The sequence below is a fragment of the Cylas formicarius genome, unplaced genomic scaffold (assembly GCF_029955315.1).
Source record: "Cylas formicarius isolate icCylForm1 unplaced genomic scaffold, icCylForm1.1 PGA_scaffold_16__1_contigs__length_5364039, whole genome shotgun sequence".
Classification (NCBI taxonomy): domain Eukaryota; kingdom Metazoa; phylum Arthropoda; class Insecta; order Coleoptera; family Brentidae; genus Cylas; species Cylas formicarius.
Genome location: NW_026844246.1, coordinates 3955722 through 3965437, shown reverse-complemented (window position 1 = coordinate 3965437; position 9716 = coordinate 3955722).

Sequence of the window (9716 nt, the reverse complement as noted above, 5' to 3'; positions counted from 1 at the left end):
ATTTGAGAAAAATTTCTGGGCTGAGCTGTTAATTAAAAAATATATATTTCAAGCAAAACAATGGCCGTTTGCAGTGGGTAGGTTTCGAACCAACGCTGCCGTAGGGAATCTGATTTCTAGTCAGACGCCTTAACCGACAGACCAAGGCTAAATCTGTTTGAAAGTCGAACTATTTCTGTTGTTGAGCCATGCGTTGAAATATAAGGCCATTATATTTTTATAAACTTATGTATTCAACCCCATATTTGAGAAAATTTTCTGGGCTTAGCTGTTAATTAAAAAATATATATTTCAAGCAAAACAATGGTCGTTTGCAGTAGGTAGGTTTCGAACCTACGCTTCCATAGAGAATCTGATTTCTAGTCATACGCCTTAACCGACAGACCAGGGCTAAATCTGTTTGAAAGTAGGACTATTTCTGGTGATGTGCCATTTGAAATATAAGGGCATATGTATGCATATTGTTTTAAATTTATGCACTCAATCCCCATAATTGACAAAATTTTCTGGGCTGAGCTGCTAATTACAAAAATTATATTTCAAGCAAAACAAATGGTCGTTTGCAGTAGGTAGGTTTCGAACCTATGCTGATAGAGAATCTGATTTCTAGTCAGACGCCTTAACCGACAGACCAAGGCTAAATCTGTTTGAAAGTCGAACTATTTCTGGTGATGTGCCATGCGTTGAAATATAAGGCCATTATATTTTTATAAATTTATTAAGTCAATTCCCATATTTGCGGAAAATTTCTGGGCTGACCTGTTAATTAAAAAATATATATTTCAAGCAAAACAATGGCCATTTGCAGTAGGTAGTTGTCGAACATACGCTGCCATGGAGAATCTGATTTCTAGTCAGACGCCTTAACCGACAGACCAGGGCTAAATCTGTTTGAAAGTAGGACTATTTCTGGTGATGTGCCATTTGAAATATAAGGGCATATGTATGCATATTGTTTTAAATTTATGCACTCAATACCCATAATTGACAAAATTTTCTGGGCTGAGCTGCTAATTACAAAAATTATATTTCAAGCAAAACAAATGGTCGTTTGCAGTAGGTAGGTTTCTAACCTATGCTGATAGAGAATCTGATTTCTAGTCAGACGCCTTAACCGACAGAACAAGGCTAAATCTATTTGAAAGTCGATCTATTTCTAGTGATGTGCCATGCGTTGAAATATAAGTCCGTCATATTTTTATAAATTTACGTACTCAATCCCTATATTTGGGAAAAGTTTCTGGGCTGACCTGTTAATTAAAAAATATATATTTCAGCAAAACATTGGCCGTTTGCAGTAGGTAGGTTTCGAACCTACGCTGCCATGGAGAATCTGATTTCTAGTCAGACGCCTTAACCGAGAGACCAAGGCTAAATCTGTTTGAAAGTCGAACTATTTCTGGTGAAGTGCCATGCGTTGAAATATAAGTCCATTATATTTTTATAAATTTACGTACTCAATCCCCATATTTGCGAAAAATTTCTGGGCTGAGCTGTTAATTAAAAAATATATATTTCACGCAAAACAATGGCCATTTGCAGTAGGTAGTTGTCGAACATACGCTGCCATGGAGAATCTGATTTCTAGTCAGACGCCTTAACCGACAGACCAGGGCTAAATCTGTTTGAAAGTAGGACTATTTCTGGTGATGTGCCATTTAAAATATAAGGGCATATGTATGCATGTTGTTTTAAATTTATGCACTCAATACCCATAATTGACAAAATTTTCTGGGCTGAGCTGCTAATTACAAAAATTATATTTCAAGCAAAACAAATGGTCGTTTGCAGTAGGTAGGTTTATAACCTATGCTGATAGGGAATCTGATTTCTAGTCAGACGCCTTAACCGACAGACCAAGGCTAAATCTGTTTGAAAGTCGAACTATTTCTGGTAATGTGCCATGCGTTGAAATATAAGTCCATTATATTTTTATAAATTTATGTACTCAATCCCCATATTTGAGAAAAATTTCTGAGCTGAGCTGTTAATTAAAAAATACATATTTCACGCAAAACAATGGCCGTTTGCAGTAGGTAGGTATCGAACCTACGCTGCCATGGAGAATTTGATTTCTACTCAGACGCCTTAACCGACAGACCAGGGCTAAATCTGTTTGAAAGTAGGACTATTTCTGGTGATGTGCCATTTGAAATATAAGGGCATATGTATGCATATTGTTTTAAATTTATGCACTCAATACCCATAATTGACAAAATTTTCTGGGCTGAGCTGCTAATTACAAAAATTATATTTCAAGCAAAACAAATGGTCGCGTGCAGTAGGTAGGTTTATAACCTATGCTGATAGAGAATCTGATTTCTAGTCAGACGCCTTAACCGACAGACCAAGGCTAAATCTGTTTGAAAGTCGAACTATTTCTGGTGATGTGCCATGCGTTGAAATATAAGGCCATAATAGCTTTATAAATTTATGTATTCAATCCCCATATTTGAGAAAAATTTCTGGGCTGAGCTGTTAATTAAAAAATATATATTTCAAGCAAAACAATGGCCGTTTGCAGTAGGTAGGTTTCGAACCTACTCTGCCATAGGGAATCTGATTTCTAGTCAGACGCCTTAACCGACAGACCAAGGCTAAATCTGTTTGAAAGTCGAACTATTTCTGGTGATGTGCCATGCGTTGAAATATAAGGCCATAATATTTTTATAAATTTATGTATTCAATCCCCATATTTGAGAAAAATTTCTGGGCTGAGCTGTTAATTAAAAAATATATATTTCAAGCAAAACAATGGCCGTTTGCAGTAGGTAGGTTTCGAACCTACGCTGCCATAGGGAATCTGATTTCTAGTCAGACGCTTTAACCGACAGGCCAATGCTAAATCTGTTTGAAAGTCGAACTATTTCTGGTGATGTGCCAAGCGTTGAAATATAAGGCCATTATATTTTTATAAATTTATGTATTCAATCCCCATATTTGAGAAAAATTTCTGGGCTGACCTGTTAATTAAAAAATATATATTTCAAGCAAAACAATGGCCGTTTGCAGTAGGTAGGTTTCGAACCTACGCTGCCATGGAGAATCTGATTTCTAGTCAGACGCCTTAACCGACAGACCAAGGCTAAATCTGTTTGAAAGTCGAACTATTTCTGGTGATGTGCCAAGCGTTGAAATATAAGGCCATTATATTTTTATAAATTTATGTATTCAATCCCCATATTTGAGAAAAATTTCTGGGCTGACCTGTTAATTAAAAAATATATATTTCAAGCAAAACAATGGCCGTTTGCAGTAGGTAGGTTTCGAACCTACGCTGCCTTAGTTAATCTGATTTCTAGTCAGACGCCTTAACCGACAGACCAAGGCTAAATCTGTTTGAAAGTCGAACTATTTCTGTTGTTGTGCCATGCGTTGAAATATAAGGCCATTATATTTTTATAAATTTATGTATTCAATCCCCATATTTGAGAAAATTTTCTGGGCTTAGCTGTTAATTAAAAAATATATATTTCAAGCAAAACAATGGTCGTTTGCAGTAGGTAGGTTTCGAACCTACGCTGCCATAGGGAATCTGATTTCTAGTCAGACGCTTTAACCGACAGGCCAAGGCTAAATCTGTTTGAAAGTCGAACTATTTCTGGTGATGTGCCATGCGCTGAAATATAAGGTCATTATATTTTTATAAATTTATGTATTCAATCACCATATTTGAGAAAAATTTCTGGGCTGAGCTGTTAATTAAAAAATATATATTTCAAGCAAAGCAATGGTCGTTTGCAGTAGGTAAGTTTCGAAACTATGCTGCCATAGGGAATCTGATTTCTAGTCAGACGCCTTAACCGACAGACCAAGGCTAAATCTGTTTGAAAGTAGGACTATTTCTGGTGATGTGCCATGCGTTGAAATATAAGGCCATTATATTTTTATATATTTTTGTAGTCAATCCCCATATTTGAGAAAAATTTCTGGGCTGACCTGTTAATTAAAAAATATATATTTCAAGCAAAACAATGGCCGTTTGCAGTAGGTAGGTTTCGAACCTACGCTGCCATAGAGAATCTGATTTCTAGTCAGACGCCTTAACCGACAGACCAGGGCTAAATCTGTTTGAAAGTAGAACTATTTCTGGTGATGTGCCATTTGAAACATAAGGGCATTACATTGTTATAAATTTATGCACTAAATCCCCATAATTGACAAAAGTTTCTTGGCTGAGCTGCTAATTAAAAAAATTATAATTCAAGCAAAACAATGGTCGTTTGCGTTAGGTCGGTTTCGAACCTCCGATGACGCCTTAACGGAGAGACCAGGGCTAAATTTGTTTGAAAGTCGGACTATTTCTGGTGATGTGCCATGCGTTGAAATATAAGGCCATTATATTTTTATAAATTTATGTATTCAATCCCCATATTTGAGAAAAATTTCTGGGCTGAGCTGTTAATTAAAAAATATATATTTCAAGCAAAACAATTACCGTTTGCAGTAGGTAGGTTTCGAACCTACGCTGCCATAGGGAATCTTATTTCTAGTCAGACGCCTTAACTGAGAGACCAAGGCTAAATCTGTTTGCAAGTCGAAATATTTCTGGTGATGTGCCATGCGTTGAAATATAAGGCCATTATATTTTTATAAATTTATGTATTCAATCCCCATATTTGAGAAAAATTTCTGGGCTGAGCTGATAATTAAAAAATATATATTTCAAGCAAAACAATTACCGTTTGCAGTAGGTAGGTTTCGAACCTACGCTGCCATTGAGAATCTGATTTCTAGTTAGACGCCTTAACCGACAGAGCAGGGCTAAATCTGTTTGAAAGTAGGACTATTTCTGGTGATGTGCCATGCGTTGAAATATAAGGCCATTATATTTTTATAAATTTTTGTAGTCAATCCCCATATTTGAGAAAAATTTCTGGGCTGACCTGTTAATTAAAAAATAAATATTTCAAGCAAAACAATGTCCGTTTGCAGTAGGTAGGTTTCGAACCTGCGCTGCCATAGAGAATCTGATTTCTAGTCAGACGCTTTATCCGACAGACCAGGGCTAAAAATGTTTGAAAGTAAGACTATTTCTGGTGATGTGCCATTTGAAATATAAGGGCATATGTATGCATATTGTTTTAAATTTATGCACTCAATCCCCATAATTGACAAAATTTTCTGGGCTGAGCTGCTAATTACAAAAATTATATTTCAAGCAAAACAAATGGTCGTTTGCAGTAGGTAGGTTTCGAACCTATGCTGATAGAGAATCTGATTTCTAGTCAGACGCCTTAACCGACAGACCAAAGCTAAATCTGTTTGAAAGTCGAACTATTTCTGGTGCTGTGCCATGCGTTGAAATATGAGGCCATTATATTTTTATAAATTTATGTAGTCAATCCCCATATTTGACAAAAATTTCTGGGTTGATCTGTTAATTAAAAAATATATATTTCAAGCAAAACAATGGCAGTAGGTTTGCAGTAGGTAGGTTTCGAAACCTACGCTGCCATAGAGAATCTGATTTCTAGTCAAACGCTTTAACCGACAGACCAGGGCTAAATCTGTTTGAAAGTAGGACTATTTCTGGTGATGTGCCATTTGAAATATAAGGGCATATGTGTGCATATTGTTTTAAATTTATGCACTGAATCCCCATAATTCGTTTGCAGTAGGTAGGTTTCGCACCTATGCTGATAGAGAATCTGATTTCTAGTCAGACGATTTAACCGACGGACCAGGGCTAAATCTATTTGAAAGTAGAAATATTTCTGGCGATGTGCCATTTGAAATAGAAGGGCATTATATTGTTATAAATTTATGCACTCAATCCCCATAATTGACAAAATTTTCTTGGCTGAGCTGCTAATTACAAAAATTATATTTTAAGCAAAACAATGGTAGTTTGCAGCAAGTAGATTTCCAAGCTACGCTGCCATAAAGAATCTGATTTCTAGTCAGACGCCTTAACCGACAGACCAGGGCTAAACCTGTTTGAAAGTAGAACTATTTCCGGTGATGTTCATTTGAAATATAAGGGCATTATATTGTTATAAATTTATGCACTCAATCCCCATAATTGACAAAATTTTCTTGGATGAGCTGCTAATTTAAAACTATATTTCAAGGAAACCAATGGTTGTTTGCAGTAAGTAGGTTTTGAAACTACGATGCCATGGAGAATCTGATTTCCAGTCAGACGCCTTAACCGAGAGTCCAGGGCTAAATCTGTTTGAAAGTAGAACTATTTCTGGCGATGTGCCATTTGAAATAGAAGGGCATTATATTTTTATAAATTTATGCACTCAATCCCCCTAAATCTGTTTGAAAGTGGAACTATATCTGGTGATGTTCCATTTGAAATATAATGGCATTATATTGTTTTAAATGTATGCACTCAATGCACGTAATTGACAAAATTTTCTGGACTGAGCTGCTAATGGAGAATCTGATTTCCAGTCAGACGCCTTAACCGAGAGTCCAGGGCTAAATCTGTTTGAAAGTAGAACTATTTCTGGCGATGTGCCATTTGAAATAGAAGGGCATTATATTTTTATAAATTTATGCACTCAATCCCCATAATTGACAAAATTTTCTGGGCTAAGCTGCTAATTACAAAAATTATATTTCAAGCAAAACAATGGCCGTTTGCAGTAGGTAGGTTTCGAACCTACGATGCCATGGAGAATCTGATTTCTAGTCAGACGCCTTAACCGACAGACAAGGGCTAAATCTGTTTGAAAGTAGAACTATTTCTGGTGATGTGCCATTTGAAATATAAGGGCATTATATTGTTATAAATTTATGCACTCAATCGCCATAATTGACAAAATTTTCTTGGCTGAGCTGCTAATTACAAAAATTATATTTCAAGCAAAACAATGGTCGTTGGTAGCGTAGGTTCGAAATCTACCTAATGCAAGCGGCCATTGTTTTGCTTGAAATATATATTTTTTAATTAACAGCTCGGCTCAGAAATTTTTCTCAAATATGTGGATTGAGTGAATCAGTTTCTCCATGGCAGCGTATGTTTAAAACCTACTTACTGCAAACGACCATTTGTTTTGCTTGTAATATAATTTTTATAATTAGCAGCTCAGTCCAGAAAATTTTGTCAATTATGAGAATTAAGTGCATACATTTAAAACAATATAATGCCCTTATATTTCAACGCATGGCAAATCACCAGAAATAGTTCGACTTTCAAATAGATTTAGCCCTGGTCTGTCGGTTAAGGCGTCTGACTGAAAATCAGATTGACAATGGCAGCGTAGGTTCGAAACCTGCCTACTGCAGGCGGAAATTGTTTTGCTTGAAATATGTATTTTTTAATTAACAGCTCAGCCCAGAAATTTTTCTAAAATATAGGGATTGAGTACATAAATTTATTAAAATAAATTCAACGCATGGAACATCACCAGAAATAGTTCGACATTAAAACAGATTTAGCCTTGGTCTGTCGATTAAGGCGTCTGACTAGAAATTAGATTCTCTAGGGCAGCGTAGGTTCGAAACCTACCTACTGCAAACGGCCATTGTTTTGCTTGAAATATATATTTTTTAATTAACAGCTCAACCCAGAAATTTTTCTCAAATATGGGGATTGAATACATAAATTTATAAAAATATAATGGCCTTATATTTCAAATGGCGCATCACCATAAATAGTTCTACTTTCAAACAGGTTAGGCCTTGGTCTGTCCGTTAAGGCGTCTGACTAGAAATCAGATTCTCCATGGCAGCGTAGGTTCGAAACCTACCTACTGCAAACGGCCATTGTTTTGCTTGAAATATATATTTTTTAATTAACATCTCAACCCAGAAATTTTTCTCAAATATGGGGATTGAATACATAAATTTATAAAAATATAATGGCCTTATATTTCTATATTTCAACGCATTACACATCACCAGAAATAGTTCGATTTTCAATCAGATTTAGCCTTGGTCTGTCGGTTAAGGCGTCTGACTAGAAATCAGATTCTCTTTGGCAGCGTAGGTTTCGAAACCTACCTACTGCAAACGGCCATTGTTTTGCTTGAAATATATATTTTTTAATTAACAGATCAACCCAGAAATTTTTGTCAAATATGGGGATTGACTACATAAATTTATAAAAATATAATGGCCTTATATTTCAACGCATGGCACATCATAAAAAAAAGTTCCACATTCAAACAGATTTAGAATTGGTCTGTAGGTTAAGGCGTCTGACTAGAAATTAGATCCTCTATGGCAGCCTAGTTTCGAAACCTACCTACTGCAAACGGCCCTTATTTTGCTTGAAATATATATTTTTTAATTAACAGCTCAGCCCAGAAATTTTTCTCAAATATGGGGATTGAATACATAAATTTATAAAAATATAATGGCCTTATATTTCTATATTTCAACGCATTACACATCACCAGAAATAGTTCGATTTTCAATCAGATTTAGCCTTGGTCTGTCGGTTAAGGCGTCTGACTAGAAATCAGATTCTCTTTGGCAGCGTAGGTTTCGAAACCTACCTACTGCAAACGGCCATTGTTTTGCTTGAAATATATATTTTTTAATTAACAGATCAACCCAGAAATTTTTGTCAAATATGGGGATTGACTACATAAATTTATAAAAATATAATGGCCTTATATTTCAACGCATGGCACATCATAAAAAAAAGTTCCACATTCAAACAGATTTAGAATTGGTCTGTAGGTTAAGGCGTCTGACTAGAAATTAGATCCTCTATGGCAGCCTAGTTTCGAAACCTACCTACTGCAAACGGCCCTTATTTTGCTTGAAATATATATTTTTTAATTAACAGCTCAGCCCAGAAATTTTTCTCAAATATGGGGATTGAATACATAAATTTATAAAAATATAATGGCCTTATATTTCTATATTTCAACGCATTACACATCACCAGAAATAGTTCGATTTTCAATCAGATTTAGCCTTGGTCTGTCGGTTAAGGCGTCTGACTATAAATCAGATTCTCTTTGGCAGCGTAGGTTTCGAAACCTACCTACTGCAAACGGCCATTGTTTTGCTTGAAATATATATTTTTTAATTAACAGATCAACCCAGAAATTTTTGTCAAATATGGGGATTGACTACATAAATTTATAAAAATATAATGGCCTTATATTTCAACGCATGGCACAGCACCAGAAATAGTTCGACTTTCAAACAGATTTAGCTTTGGTCTGTCGGTTAAGGCGTCTGACTAGAAATCAGATTCTCTATCAGCATAGGTTCGAAACCTACCTACTGCAAACGACCATTTGTTTTGCTTGAAATATAATTTTTGTAATTAGCAGCTCAGTAAAGAAAATTTTGTCAATTATGGGGATTGAGTGCATAAATTTATAACAATGTAATACCCTTATATTTGAAATGGCACATCAAAAGAAATAGTCTTACTTTCAAACAGATTTAGCCCTGGTCTGTCGGTTAAGGCATCTGACTATTAATCAGATTCTCTATCAGCGTAGGTTCGAAACCTACCTGCTGCAAACCACCATTGTTTTGCTTGAATTATAATTTTTGTAATTAGCAGCTCAGCCAAGAAAATTTTGTCAATTATGTGGATTGAGTGCATAAATTTATAACAATATAATGCCCTTATATTTCAAATGGCACATCACCAGAAATAGTTCGACTTTCAAACAGATTTAGCCCTGGTCTGTCGGTTAAGGCGTCTGATTAGAAATCAGGTTCTCCATGGCAGCGTAGGTTCGAAACCTACCTGCTGCAAACGACCATTGTTTTGCTTGAAATATAATTTT